At 47.3% G+C, this 15,387-nt stretch overlaps 1 protein-coding gene across 1 annotated transcript in view; it reads left to right on the top strand.

Moving 5' to 3' along the window:
• The first annotated feature begins 1,041 nt into the window (after positions 1-1,041).
• Positions 1,042-15,387, top strand: part of LOC128138055 (leucine-rich repeat and fibronectin type III domain-containing protein 1-like protein) — a 71,823-nt gene continuing 57,477 nt past the window's right edge. Inside the window, exon 1 of the mRNA XM_052779348.1 lies at positions 1,042-1,196. The gene's annotated coding sequence lies outside the window, so the exon portion shown is untranslated. The remainder of the gene's footprint in view (positions 1,197-15,387) is intronic.

Raw genomic sequence — 15,387 nt, forward strand, 5'->3', positions numbered from 1 at the left:
CCTTGCTTCCATGGAATTCACTACCTACGCCTACGTTTTTACACCCGTGAGAACGGGACCCAGTTTCTCACTACGAGAGGCTACTTCTGCAGCCGAGCAAAAGCACAGGGACCCTGTGCACCGGGGGTCCACTCAGCATCCCACCGCTCACACAGCCAACTGTACAGACAGAGCAACAACATCCCTGCTCCACATTTGTGCTCTTCAAATTACATAAAATACAACCCAAAGCAAAATACTCCACCAAGCCCAACCTGACCAAATATAAGGTCTGGTCCAAGACCCGAACCAACCCAGCCTCTCAAAGCCCCCGAGATGCTCTGCAGCTCTGAACCAGAAGAGAATCACAGAACCATTTGGGTCAGAAAAGACCTTTAATGTCATCAAGTCCAAGCTTTAACCTCACACTGCCAAGCCTACCACTAAGCCATGTCCCCAAGTGCCACATCTACCTGTCTTTTAAATTCCTCCAGGGACAGTGACTCCACCACTTCCCTGGGCAGCCTGTCCCAGCGCTCAACAACCCTTTCCATAAAGGAATATTTCCTAATATCTAACTGAAACCTCCCCAGGTGCAACTTGAGGCTGTTTCCTCTCATCCTATTGCTTAAGAAAAGAAAAGAAGGAAAGGGGGGGAGGGGAAAAAGGAGGGAGGAAGGGAGGGGGGAAGTCCCACTAACCCCACCTAGACATTACCAGTATCAGAGGAAGGCACTTTACCCTGCTTTTACCTTTTATTTCCTTTTTTTTTTTTTAATATCTGCACCTGCCAGCACTTTGTAATTAATGACCAATTAACGGCCGATCCTAATTCCTCAGCTCGCAGCTGGTTACCCATCACTGGGATGCTCCCGGGGGATGCTGCTGCTCCAACCTACCCCGATACCGGACCACCGGGACCGAGATGCTCTTGGGGGGAGGGTACCACGTCTCCCCTCCCCGGTCGCCGCACCGGGGCTGCGGCCGTAGGGCGGGGCGCGTTTCTTCCTCTTCCTCATCTTCATCATCATAATCCTCCTCCGCTGCGTGGAGCTGGGGTGGGGCGGTCCCTGCGGCAGTGGTTCTGCCCGGCTTCGCCGGTGCGGGTTGCTCCGCCGGGTGAACGGTGGAGCTGGAGGGTAACCGGCCATGGATGGGGGGGGGACGACCGGAGTGATGCGGGGTCCGCCGCCCCTCTAGGCTCGCCGGGGGAAGAGGTGAGCTGGGGTGGTGGGGTTTAGGGGTGCGGGGGGGGGGGGGTTTGCGGTTCCCCTCCATCCTTTACCTGCTGCCTCACCAGAGCATCACTGGGGGAGATGGGGTGCTCCTTCCCCTTCCCCCCCCCCCCCCCCCCGAAATGTTCATCCTCCGGACTTTCTGGCTTTTAAGATTCTCGGCATTGTGTAGGGTAAGAATGAATACCCTGGGACCAGCCAGAGCGTTGCTTTCATGATTTTTTTTTTCTTTCTTTCCCTCCCAGTTCTTGATAAATTGCAGTGTCATTGTCAGATATGCCTTCCGTTGCTGTGCTTGGTTTTAACGCTTCGCCCCGAAGAGAGAGGTGGGATCCACCCTTACCGTTGAGAGGCACGCATTGGGTCTGTGAGAATGCAGCTTGAGCCACTGAATTTGAAGCACGAGTGGATTTTTACAGGGCAGAAGGGTTCCTAGTGGGCAGTTCAGATGATGGTTACCGATGCTTTCATCTTGCTTTTCATGCATTTTTGTTCCTTTTCTTCGGTACTTGGATGGCAAGGTATGCCTGCTTGGTTTGCAATCCTATTTTTTTTTGCAGGGTCTTGAGTGCAGCATGTCCTTTATGTGGTGGTACAGCCCGAGGATGGTGTGTTGCGGAGGGGTGTAAAAGGCCACGGTGAGCTCGCAATCGCAACCGATGTTAACATTGGAGTGAAACAACCCTTTAGGCTCGTTTGCTCTCTGGCGTGGAGGGGGAGTGTATAGCGTTCGTGTCGCGGGTGACAGCGTTGTCATTGAGACCAGCTAAGGCGATTCTCTGCAATCGAAATGGTGAAAAGACTGCATAGACCATGGAGCCGGACTGAGTTTGCTCAAACAGGAGGAAATCTCCTCCGACAGCATGCTGGGGAGCAGAACAGCATAGGAACTGGGGGCCTCGTTACCGAGAAAATCAGTTTGAGAATGGGGTTGTGTTTTTAGCAAAGGAAGATTTTGCTCTAAAAGAGCCCCAGAATCTCCTATCATAGCTGATTTTTTTCTTTTTTTTTGCATTCTGCAGCTGTGAGTGAAAACTCTTGCTATGAAGCATGTAGGGTATTTAATCTATTTTTAAACCTTAAAAATACCTTCTATAGTCTTTTAAAAAAAAAAAAGCAGTGGTTGTACTTAATGCTCAATTTTTTTATGTGCCTGGATGATCATAATTCACAGGCAACTGGCCATTCCCCCCCCCCTTTACATAATTTAGGAAGAAATTATATGTTCTTAATCTTCTGTATGATTTTCTAGGTTGGTAAACCGGGCAACTCTGAGATTGCCAGCATTGCTGCGGGCAGTGCAGCATTTTCTTTCTGCTACCTACTGGCTTGTCTGACGCTGGAGGATTTTTCTCCAGCGCAGTGCTTGCCGCATTTACCGCAAGAGGGCCCATTCTGCGCCTGGTTTTGGTGATGTGCGTGTGGGAATGGAGCTGCCTCATGCTGGACCCATGCTTTTCCTGGGGGGGAATATCTCATCCCCCACCTGGGCTTTGCACTGATGCTCCTAGGGCTGGTAGATCTGTGCTGTTTTCAGACCTGTCAGGATGTTTTTAGAAGTGGATTGCATTATTGTTATAACCTAATGCTTGTAGCGGAGCAAGGAATCACTGGAAAAAAATCCCACCCTCCTGTAGTTGGGGTTGTCAATGCTTTTGTTCAAAATCTTCCGTGGGAAATAAGCGGCGTGTTTAAGATGCCCCTTGTTGCCACGGGAGGTAATGTCCTACTTGGAGCTGGCGGGTGCGAGCTTAATGGTGAGTTATGGGCATCATTAGGAAGGCATTCCTGCGAGCGGGTTGTCTTGCAATGTTTGCACTTCCAGTTTGCAGGTCAGAGCTGGTGGTTGTGCGTGGTGGAGTTCTTGTTCTTGCTCCAAATGAGGTGTGTAATGTGGGTTTGTCGGGGGGAAACCCTTAGGTTAGAAAAAGGATGATTATGCTCATCTCCTCTCCCCTGCTGCCAGAAAACTCCACCAAGCAATTCTTGCATCAAGCTCATTGCCACTGATGAGGGTGGAGGACTGCTCTTTAGAAAGAGATCCACGGTCCTGATCTGCAGAGCGAGGGAGAGGTTCTAGTGTGTCCTTTGGCGTCAGATACTCCTGTAGACCTGATAAAGAGCTTGGATGGCTGCAAGACAAAGGTCTCCAGGGGTGCTGCACTATGGCTGCCAGGAACTTGGCATGGCAGCTTGTTTGAAGGCTAAATTAGCAAGTTTACAGCCTGAAGCTTCATTGGTGTTGGCTCCTGGCAGGCAAGGCAGAAGCAGTGTCTTCAACTCTCTTGTTGGCCTCAAGAGCAAAACTTTCTGCTTGGGTAGAGCAGGTTCTGCTGTTCCTGGTAGTGACGTGAATGGGGTGGGTTGCTTCTGAGAAACGTGCTCCCAAATAAGCATGGACCATTCTCACGTCACACGTCTCATCAGGTCTTGGCCTTTTTGGTGATGGAAAGTTTTGGTTTCTCTCCAAAACAGGTGTTGGTTTTGGATGTCTGAAATTCAGTTTTGAAAAGGAAGTGATTGTACCTACTGATGTACCCCCTTTGGAGGGGAGAGTTTGTCCAGAGGGAGGTTTGTTCCAAATCAGCCCTTCTCCACCACTCTGAGAACAAGGACCTTCATAGCTGAAGCTCCTGGCATGGGGGAAGGGAAGAAATTGCAGATTTCTCTTGTGTTGTTTTTTTAGTTTGGTGCCGCCCCCCCCCCCCCCCCCCCCCCAAAAAAAATGGAACCTAATGAAAATTTCCCAGGACTTTTTTTTGTCTTTCTTGCAAAAGCTTCTTTTTCATTACAAGATTCAAAAACCAGGCAGGGAACTTCAAGCTGTTCTTATCTTTTTCAACCAGCTCTACTCGCCTGTTCTGGTGGTGGGTGTTTGGAGTGGGTTTTCCCACAGACTGTCAATGAAATGCCACGGTGACAGCTTCTTGGCCCATCAGTATAATCAGGCTGATCAGATTACTTCCTCCTTTATAAAAAAAACCCATATAATTTGCTTGAATTAATTAGGTATTAAATGACTGGATATAGATATCAATTTTTTTTTCCCAATACTTTCTGTGTACCCCAGGTTGGGACATTGCAAGGAGACACTGAACACTCAAATGAGGATGATGCAGGTGGCTTTCCAGGTGGGCTCCTTGTTTGGTCAGAGTCTTTGGATGATGTAGGAGATGGATGGACAAAAGCTAAATGCTTCCTATTGCATCTGCAGATATGACAGCATGTGTGCATGCCTCAACCAATCCCTGGTCCCCACCACAGAAGAGTTTTAGGTCGTGGTTGAAATGAAGGTGAACCTGGTGTGGGCCAAGTAGTATTTTATTTGCTGTTTGAGCTCCACTTGGTTGCAACTGGATTCCCACTTGTTGCTTCTGCTGTTGCAGTTGACCACTGTCCTGGGAAGGGTTCATGTGTTGGTTATCCCTTAAAGGGAATAAAAAAATCAGGCTTCTGACAGATCATTGCAAGGTGAACACGTCTCCTTGGGGTTCACAGTTTATGTTCACAGATAGGCCACTCACCAGCCCAAAATTGGGATTTGTTTGGGTGGGGTTTTTTTCCCCCCAAGTGTTGTTTGCCAGCCTGCTCGTAGGCTGCCTAAAGCAGAGAGCATGACTTCACAGCAGATGTTTCTCATTGAACTTATTTTAGAAAATGGGGGAAAAAAAAAATCATTGTCATCTGCATGAAAGATTTTTCACTAATGTAACAAGGAAAACATTTCTATGGATTGAATTAATGGAGTTTTGTTGCAGTAGGAAATACTGGACAAAGGAAAATTCTTTGTAATCTCAAAAGAGAAGCTGCACTTTTTTTTTTTACTTTAAATTTTTTCGTAACAAAGAGAATCTCCACTTTTCTGATCCAACACTAAGCTCTGTGTTCTTTTCTAGAAGAGCAATTAGTTTGGGAAAACTGGCAACACTTAGCCCCAAAATGACAGGAGTTCACCATGAAGCAGACTGTCTTTGAAATATGTACATATTCTTTTCTAATCAGTAACAATCACACTTCCAGATAGATTTCAAGGATCACTGAACCCCTGCTGAGCCCTGTCATATGCACTGACTGCAATCCTGCAAAGACCAAATATCTCCTCTCACTGCTGTTCATTCTTTCACTTTTCTTATTCAAAGCTGAATTATTAATATTCTTATGGATGTTCTGTGACACCCAACCGGTTTCAGACAGGCTTTTGTAATGTAAAAGTGGGAAGTTTTTGTTAAACTTCAGTCTTGCCTGATGGTTGCAGCTTGTTATTGTTTAAGGTGCTTGCAAGCGTATGCTTCATATGGTATCTAAAAGAAACATTTTGTGGTACCTTTGTATGATTCTTATCTTTAAGTTTATCGAAATAATTGTATGTGACTTCATGACTCTCCTTAGTACTCAAAATCTCAGCAATTTCAGAGCAGCTTGTGGTACTTGTGTACGTCACAAGTTTGCTATTTCTTGCTGCACTGGCCTTTAAAGGGCGCAGGTAACGTTGACCTCCGCTTGCCTTTGAACTTCATGAGCTGGGAAGTTCTGGAGTTGTGGGGAGGAGTGGAAGGGATGGGAGGTGGGAGGGAGGGAGACAGGCAGCTTATAAGAAAAGCTTTTCAATTGCTATACTAAAGAGTTAACAGCTTGTGCTCATGTCGCTGATGGGGTTTTTTGGGTTTGTTTTGGTGTCTAATGAGAGGTGGAATCAACTCTTAGATGGATATGCTTTGTATTTTGGAGGCGTGTGTGCTTGTCTGTTTTCTGGGAGGAATGCTGGGAGCCCTGGCTGTGATGAAAATAATGTGTATTGATTGGAAAATATCTTCTGGGATCCGGTTTAGCAAAGTCAGCAACTTGATTTCAAGCACGGGCAAATCTGCTCACCATGGTGGACAAACAGTAAATGAAATGTGTGTTGGTGCAGTGATGCATGTCTCAGAATGCATCAAGGAGGAATATTTCTCTGGGAATTGGTGTCGTTCTGTTCATAGTGCCTATCTTCTGTATATCACAGTAAAATGGTGATGTAACTTCTGCTTTGACTTTATATATGCAAGGTAGAGCTGGAAGGTGCAGCCTGGCTTTCATATTGGAAGAAGACCTTCCATGTTTGTGCTGAAGTCTCTCTACTTGTGTTGCTGGCTTGCTTAGATTATTTTGCCAGATGACCTTTATGTTCAGAAAGGGCTTTTTTTTCTCATTTTACTGTCTCTGAAAACAGTTTGGACTTAGCCTATCACTTCAGGTCATGACTGAAGCCAGAGAGAAGCATGATTTGGGGGTTGGACTAGATGACCTTTGGAGGTCCCACTCCAACCTAAATTATACTGTGGGTTCATGGGATGTAACAGCTGTTAAAACGGTAGTGTTTTCTTGGTGTACTCTGTGTGAGGCTTTTACATTTCTGCATAATAAGTAACGATGGGAAACATTGCTTTTGCAGTGCATTTGCCCATCCGTGCTGGTTGCAAGCCAAGTCTGGACAGGAGGTCGTGTAACTACATGACCATATAAACTCAACCTGGTGTGACAAACTGTTGTCCCCAAGCATGGTGCTGGCTGGGGCTAGGACTGCCTCAACCACAGCTGGTGGTCCCTGCTGGGAAGCTGGTTCATGTCCTTTAGGTGTGGAACACGGGGAGCGTGAGCTGTAATCTGTTGGCAAAATACTGTGTGTAGGCGTACTTAAAACTATACTTGTTATGAGCATGAGCCCTGCCCTGTATATTGGTTAGACCTGAAAAAAAGGGTTGAGAAAATTGCATTTAGCACCAGCTGGTAATCTTCTGTGAGACTTGGATCCACTGCCCTGTTGTGCCTGGAAGTAAAGAAGCTTGTTCTCCTGGAGAAGACCCTGCAAGGAAAGGCGACTGCCACTTGGCAGGAGGTCTGCGATGGCTGCAAAGCAGCTGAGCATCCTTCAGGAGCTGCAAAGTTCAGTAGCAAAAGGGCAGCGGGCTCACAGGCATTTTTTTGCTGTGAAAAACAGTGGGGTCGAACAACCGCATGTTTCCTTTTCTTTGTGGTTTAAAAACACTGATCTATTTAGACTTGTTGCTAGAATTGAACCTATTTCTTTCTACTCCCTCCACTTAACCACCACAAGAGACTTGAGGTACGGAATAGCTCTTTGTTTCCAGCTGGAACAAAACACTGTTCCTGGCACGAGTTCCCTGGGTGACGTTTTCAGGAATTCAGAAATAGCCATGCTTGGAGCTGCCATCTGTCCTGCTCAGCTGCTGCTGAGGCAAAAAATATGTGCAAAACCTTTTCAGTGTGAAGAGATCATGGGTTCCCTTCATGCTGAACACACTCGAAACAGCAAGGGTGCTTTGAGTGGTCCTTGTTCCCCTGATGGCTTGTCAGGAATGGGGGGTTTTTTTGTTTGTGGGTTTTTTTGTTTTTTTTTTTTTTTTTAATTAGACAAGGGTTCTCGGAGCAATGTAATTTCCTCCTTTTTTTTTTTTTTCTTTTTTAATCTGAAAAATGAGATGGGTAGGATGAACGGTGATATGTAGAGCTCCACGCTACCCATCAAAGGGATTGGGAGTAATGCTGTCTTGAGGAAGGCTGTTCCATCTACCAGAGGCTGATTATTTTTGTAGCTTCTAATGATTCATTAAACCAGAGCTCAAATTTAAGAGTGTATTGGCTTTGTGTGGCAAGGTTTTGGTAGCAGGGGAGGGTTACAGGGGTGGCTTCTGTAAGAAGCTGCTGGAAGCTTCCCCTGTGTTCGAGAGCCCATACCAGCCAGCTCTAAGACGGACCCGCCGCTGGCCAAGGCCGAGCCAATCAGCAATAGTGGTAACGCCTCTGTGATAACATTTTTAAGAAGGAAAAAAAGTTGGGACGGCGGTATTTCGGCAGCCGGAGAGAGGAGTGAGAACATGTAAGAGAAACAACCCTGCGGACACCAAGGTCAGTGCAGAAGGAGGGGGAGGAGATGCTCCAGGCGCCGGAGCAGAGATTCCCCTGCAGCCCGTGGGGAAGACCATGGTGAGGCAGGCTGTCCCCCTGCAGCCCAGGGAGGTCCCCGGTGGAGCAGATATCCACCTGCAGCCCGGGGAGGACCCCACGCCGGAGCAGGTGGGTTCCCGAAGGAGGCTGTGACCCCGTGGGAACCCCGCGCTGGAGCAGGCTCCTGGCAGGACCTGCGGATCTGTGGAGAGAGGAGCCCAGGGAGCAGGTTTTCTGGCAGGACTTGTGACCCCGTGGGGGACCCACGCTGGAGCAGTCTGTGCCTGAAGGACTGCACACCGTGGAAGGGACCCATGCTGGAGCAGGGGAAGAGTGTGATGAGTCCTCCCCCTGAGGAGGATGAAGCGGCAGAAAATAACGTGTGATGAACTGACTGTAAACCCCATCCCCATCCCCCTGTGCCGCTGGGGGGTTGGTAGAGAATCCGGGAGTGAAGTTGTGCCCGGGAAGAAGGGAGGGGTGGAGGGAAGGTGTTCTGAGATTTGGTTTTTATTTCTCATTACCCTACTCTGGTTGATTTGTAATAAAGTGAGTTAATTTTCCCCAAGCTGAGTCTGTTTTGCCTGTGACGGTAATTGGTGAGTGATCTCTCCTGTCCTTATCTGGACCCACAAGCTCTTTGTTATATTTTCTCTCCCCTGTCCAGCTGAGAAGGAGGGGGAGTGATAGAACGGCTCTGGTGGGCACCTGGCATCCAGCCAGGGTCAACCCATCACAAAGAGGAAGTTGTTTGGGGATTTTTGGGGTGATTTGGGGTTTTGTGTGGGGTGGTTTGGTTTTTTTTTTGGTTTTTTTGGTGCTAATAGGAGCTTGCTTGAGGTGTGAAACACCAAGATTCATGCATTCTTCATGCAAAGTGGGTTACAAATGCTTTCAGTCTTCGATATCTACTGTATAAAATCACTAGGTAACCCAGAAGAGCATAACTCACTCCTGCTTTCCCATGAAATATGTTTTAAGGGTGTGGAGGATAAGGTGGACATGTTGTTTGGACTTGTCCTTTCAAACTGACCAGGCATGTGGCAGCCTTCAGATGCAAATGGAGCCTCTTAGCACTTACAAAAGAAGCCAGATTATTTAGCTTTTTTATTTTTTTTTTTCACAGCCCTTCCTTCTCTCACTGTAATTAGAAGCCATTTCTGTGTCTGAAATTACAGACTCTTAAATTCACCTGAGAGCAGATCCCTTTCACTGAATTCCCCAGTATTATTTATGCCATCAGCAACAGAGAGAAATCCTAGAATAGTGTTATTGCGTGGCACTCTGACATTCTTATAGAGCTACTGATTTTGCTGTGATGGCATGTTTTTCTTCTGTTCTTATTTTTCTGTCATGAAATGTAATATGCATAAGCAATGCTAAACCAGGTCATCAACATTAAGTTGTCTGTATTTGTGCCTGCTTAGTGCTGGCTTTCTGTGTTATATTAAGCCCAAAGTGTGTGTTCTTGGTTTCATATGATTGGTTTTGTTTTGGTTTTAATCAAAGGTGTGGTCTAGGGTGGCTAAATTATCCTGATTTAAGGTGAATTTCAGGTAGATGGATATAGAGGTTGAATTTGTGGATGTTTTCTTATCAGGCTGAGCTGCCAGAGCGCCAATGAGCAACTAAATTGTAAGATTTTTATTTTTTTTTTTTTAGGGCCAGTGCTTCCTTCTAAAACACAGCTCCTTAATCCTTTGAATTCCGTTGAATAGCAGGATGCCCTCAGGCTGGATGTGTATGTACATGGGTTCCCCCTGGTTTTGTATTTCCAAGGGATATTTGCATGAGAATGAGTAACGGTGCAGCGTTTTTTGTGTCGGGATTCCTGTGCCAGAATGAATTGGCCTTATTCATAGAATTAATGCGAAGAAATAGGAGATTTTGGCTGCTTCTTCCTTGCATTGAAGGAAGTCGTTTGACCCTGGTCTTGACCCGTTGTTGGCTGGGATGTGTAGGAGAGGGACCTTTGTCTGCAACTGCTGTGCAACACTGGGAAAGCTGTTGCCTTTTCTTGCAGCTTCTTTATCTTCTGGCTTTTACGTGCTTTACCTTTTTGAATTCAACCTTCCAAAACTGCCTGTTTTCTTGCTTATGGATGGCCACAAGCGGAGTGCGGCGCAGTGGCACTGTCCTACCATGTGTAAATATTTGGACCCATTCAGGCTGTTCCAAGATACTCGTCTTAATGCTTCATCAAACACTCAGGTTACCACAGCACAGGCCTGAATGTGTGTCTTTAGGTTAAGTTTTACCCCTGAAATATTTTAGGATGACTGATGTCAGCAGCATGTGATTCGTTGAATTTTGCTTTTTTTTTTTTTTTTTTTTTTTTTTTTTTTTTTTCCTCTGGACATCTGCCTAGGTCAGAGGGTTGCTAGGCTGGATGGGTTGCCCAGAAATTACTTGTATTAAGGAAAGAAAAAAAAAAAAAAAAACCAAACCCAAAACCAAAGAAAAAATAGAAAGAAAAGACTTGGCAAGGCTTTGGTTCTCTGTGACGCCACTCTTATTTCAAGGTACCTGAAGGGTCTCCTCAACCTGTAGCTTGTGGCACTTGTGGAGGCTTAATTCATTCTCATTTTGAAGCCTTGAATTTGTTTCTTTCCTCCAGTTCTGCTCTTTTTTTTTTAATGAAAACGTTCTTCCTTGAGTCACCATAACTAAGATCTGAATTGCAAATTATGTTCCATCAGAGAAAAAAGAGGGGGTTCCCCAACCCCCTGACTAATCATACCCAAGCAGTGGAAGTCAGTAGCACTATTAAAGGAGCCAGGATGGGAAAACCAAATGAAACTGGGTGTTTTTCCTGCATTAACATAACCGAGAATCGACGCTTAGCTCGCTTGCTTGCTTTTCTCTGAAATAAAATGCCTCTTCTAGGAATATTTTTATAATAGTGCTGGGCTGTCTGCAGTTTCTGAACTCATTCCTGTTGGCTAATTTCATAATTTCTTCCCCTGAACTTCCAATTTAGCACCCACACCTTACTAATTAGCAGAGTTATGAGCACTGACAGGGAGTTCTTTGGCAAACTTACAGATTTCAGACAAGTATTTGGCTGAGATGGGCAGAAAAGTGGAGGATGCAGAAAACGGAGGTACTGTGAATTGTTCAAATGGCATTTAGGGGTCCTATTCCTCCTCCTTCACTTAATTAGAAGTGAAATCTGCTTTATGCCACAGATATTATATATGTTACTTATATATGTATACACACACCACTTACTGGCAGAGAAAGGTCCCACTTAAGTGGTGTGTTGCTTAGCAAGCCACCTTGGTTATTATTTTGAAGCAAAATAAAAATCCCTAAAAATGAGCTAGAGATGACAATGAGTGGCCTTGAGGATGGAGAGAATTCAGAATTGGTCTTTTATTTAGACGAGGATGGGAATAGTGGGAGCTGGATGCACAGAGTGGAGGAAAAGAGCCTGTTGGGAATATCTGCAAGAATCGGTGGCTTGATCTGTTTGAAGTTTTTGCTTTAAAATGTAGATCAGCCCTGTCTGTGAAGAGTGAAAACTACAGTCCTTGTCATGCTTCTGATTTGGGGGTGGGTGGGTTGTTTGGGGTTTTTTTTTGGGGGGGGGAAGTGTCCTTTTTTCTTTTTTTTCTCTTCCTTTTTTTTTTCTTCTTTGTGAGGATGTGGTTGTGTGGTGGGTTTTGGGGTTGGTTTTTAGTGGGTTTTTTGTGTTTGTGGCTTTGTTTTGGGTTTTCTAGCTATATCTGCGGCTGTCCTACATAAGCTGCTTAACTTTGCAGCTCTGGCAACCAGAGGGTAGGCTGCATCTTTCCCTGGAGGGGCTTGGAAGCTGCCTATGTCCAGGCACATATCCTTTCTTTTAAGGAGGAATGAGCTAAGATTGGCTTTAAGAGTTCACATGCTCCCTAAAACTAGTAAAGCCACTCCAGGTATGATTCCACTGTGCGATACAGCATGCTGCAAAAACCTCAGATTTATTTCCAAAGCCAGGTTCGGCTGTGTCAGCATGCCACTGGAGGTGAATCAGCCCTGATGGAGCCAGAAATAATTAACCTTGGGTGCAGAGCTGTGCTAATGCAGCTGCACTTCAGTGAATTACAGCATGAGCAGCTCTCTGCCTGAAGTAGATACTTTCCCGCTTGCTCAGAGACCCATTTGGACTTCTCTAATCCTGTGGATGCTGGAGCTGTGCTGATGAAGAAGCATTCCCTGCCTCTGATAATACAAGGTCTTGCAGGAGATCCTTTGACCTCAGTACCGGGGAAGATTATGGAACAGTTCGTCTTGAGTGCGCTCACATGGCATGTGCAGGACAAACAGGGGATCAGGCCTGGCCAGCATGGGTTCATGAAAGGCAGGTCCTGCTTGACCAACCTGATCTCCTTCTATGACCAGGTGACCCACCTAGTGGATGAGGGAAAGGCTGTTGATGTTATTTTCCTAGACTTCAGCAAGGCCTTTGACACTGTCTCTCATGGCATACTCCTTGAGAAGCTGGCGTCTCATGGCTTAGACAAGCGTACTCTTCGCTGGGTGAAAAAACTGGCTGGACAAGCCCAGAGGGTTGTGGTGAATGGAGTTAAATCCAGTTGGCGGTGGGTCACAAGTGGTGTTCCCCAGGGTTCAGTATTGGGGCTGGTTCTGTTTAATCTTTATCAATGATCTGGATGAGGGGATCGAGTGCACCCTCAGCAAGTTTGCAGATGACACCAAGTTGGGAGGCAGGGTCGATCTGCTCGAGGGTAGGGAGGCTCTACAGAGAGATCTGGACAAGCTGGATCCATGGGCTGAGGCCAATCGTATGAAGTTCAACAAGGCCAAGTGCCGGGTCCTGCACTTCGGTCACGGCAACCCCATGCAGCACTACAGGCTTGGGGAAGAGTGGCTGGAAAGCTGCCCGGCAGAGAAAGGCCTGGGGGTGCTGGTTGACAGCCGGCTGAATATGAGCCAGCAGTGTGCCCAGGTGGCCAAGAAGGCCAATCGCATCCTGGCCTGTATCAGGAACAGTGTGGCCAGCAGGAGCAGGGAGGTGGTTGTTCCCCTGTACTCGGCACTGGTGAGGCCGCACCTCGAGTCCCGTGTTCAGTTTTGGGCCCCTCACTACGGGAAAGACATTGAGCTGCTAGAGCGTGTCCAGAGGAGAGCAACCAAGTTGGTGAGGGGCCTTGAGCACAAGTCTTATGAGGAGCGGCTGAGGGATCTGGGGTTGTTCAGTCTAGAAAAGAGGAGGCTGAGGGGAGATCTTATCGCTCTCTACAACTACCTGAAAGGGGGTTGTAGTGAGGTGGGTGTTGGTCTCTTCTGTCAGATGGCTGGAGATAGGACGAGAGGAAATGGCCTCAAGTTGAGGCAGGGGAGGTTTAGGTTGGATATTAGGAAAAATGTTTTTACTGAGAGGGTTGTCAAACATTGGAACAGGCTGCCCAGGGAAGTGGTTGAGTCACCATCCTTGGAGGTATTCAAAAAGCATGTAGACAGGGTACTCCAGAACATGGTTTAGTGGGCATGGTTGATGGTTGGACTCAATGATCTTGAAGGTCTTTTCCAACCTAAATGATTCTATGGGCATGGTGGTGTTGGGTTGACGGTTGGACTTGATGATCTTAGAGGTCTTTTCCAAACTTATTGATTCTATTCTATTCTATTCCTACTCAGACCTCCCTAGCCCAATTTGCAAGGAACTAATGCTGCTTGGATGTCTCTGTGTTCTTTGGAAAAAGGCTTTGTGCTTCAGCAAGTGCTGGCTGAAGGGGAATGTCCTGGTTTCAGCTGGGATAGAGTTAATTGTCTTCCTGGTGGCTCATACAGTGCTATGTTTTGAGTTCAGTATGCGAAGAATGTTGATAACACTGATGTTTTCAGCTGTTGCTCAGTAGTGTTTAGTCTAATGTCAAGGAGTTTTCAGCTTCTGATGCCCAGCCAGCGAGAAAGCTGGAGGGGCACAAGAAGTTGGCACAGGACACAGCCAGGGCACCTGACCCAAACTGGCCAACGGGGTATTCCATACTGTGTGACGCCACATCTAGTGTATATAAACTGGGGAGAGTGGGGGCGGGGGATCGCTGCTCGGGGACTGGCTGGGTGTCGATTGGCAGGTGGTGAGCAATTGCACTGCGCATCATTTGTACATTCCAATCCTTTTATTACTGTTGTCATTTTATTAGTGTTATCATTATCATTATTAGTTTCTTCTTTTCTGTTCTATTAAACCGTTCTTATCTCAACCCACGAGTTTTACTTCTTTTCCTGATTTTCTCCCTCATCCCACTGGGTGTGTGGGGGAGTGAGTGAGCGGCTGCGTGGTGCTTAGTTGCTGGCTGGGGTTAAACCACAACAGGGAATTATTTGGCCTGCTGTTTCTGAGTTGATGGTAGGAGGAGAGGGAAGATTTTTGAAGGCATTGGTATGATGGTGTCTGAGCAGTGACTATGTGAGGTTGCTGCAGATGGATATATATGACCTTGTGTATTGGTTTTGTGTGGCAAGGTTTTGGTAGCGGGGGGGTTACAGGGGTGGCTTCTGTAAGAAGCTGCTGGAAGCTTCCCCTGTGTTCGAGAGAGCCCATACCAGCCGGCTCTAAGACGGACCCGCCGCCGGCCAAGGCCGAGCCAATCAGCGATAGTGGTAACGCCTCTGTGATAACATTTTTAAGAAGGAAAAAAAGTTGGGACGGCGGTATTTCGGCAGCCGGAGAGAGGAGTGAGAACATGTAAGAGAAACAACCCTGCGGACACCAAGGTCAGTGCAGAAGGAGGGGGTGGAGATGCTCCAGGTGCCAGAGCAGAGATTCCCCTGCAGCCCGTGGTGAAGACCATGGTGAGGCAGGCTGTCCCCCTGCAGTCCATGGAGGTCCACGGTGGAGCAGATATCCACCTGCAGCCCGTGGAGGACCCCACGCCGGAGCAGGTGGGTTCCCGAAGGAGGCTGTGACCCCGTGGGAACCCCGCGCTGGAGCAGGCTCCTGGCAGGACCTGCGGATCTGTGGAGAGAGGAGCCCACGGAGCAGGTTTTCTGGCAGGACTTGTGACCCCGTGGGGGGCCCACACTGGAGCAGTCTGTGCCTGAAGGACTGCACGCCGTGGAAAGGACCCACGTTGGAGAAGTTCGTGGAGGACTGTCTCCCGTGGGTGGGACCCCACGCTGGAGCAGGGGAAGAGTGTGATGAGTCCTCCCCCTGAGGAGGATGAAGCAGCAGAAAATAACGTGTGATGAACTGACCGTAAACCCCATCCCCATCCCCCTG

Source organism: Harpia harpyja (genome assembly GCF_026419915.1).
Source record: "Harpia harpyja isolate bHarHar1 chromosome W unlocalized genomic scaffold, bHarHar1 primary haplotype SUPER_W_unloc_1, whole genome shotgun sequence".
In the NCBI taxonomy this organism is placed as follows: Eukaryota; Metazoa; Chordata; class Aves; order Accipitriformes; family Accipitridae; genus Harpia; species Harpia harpyja.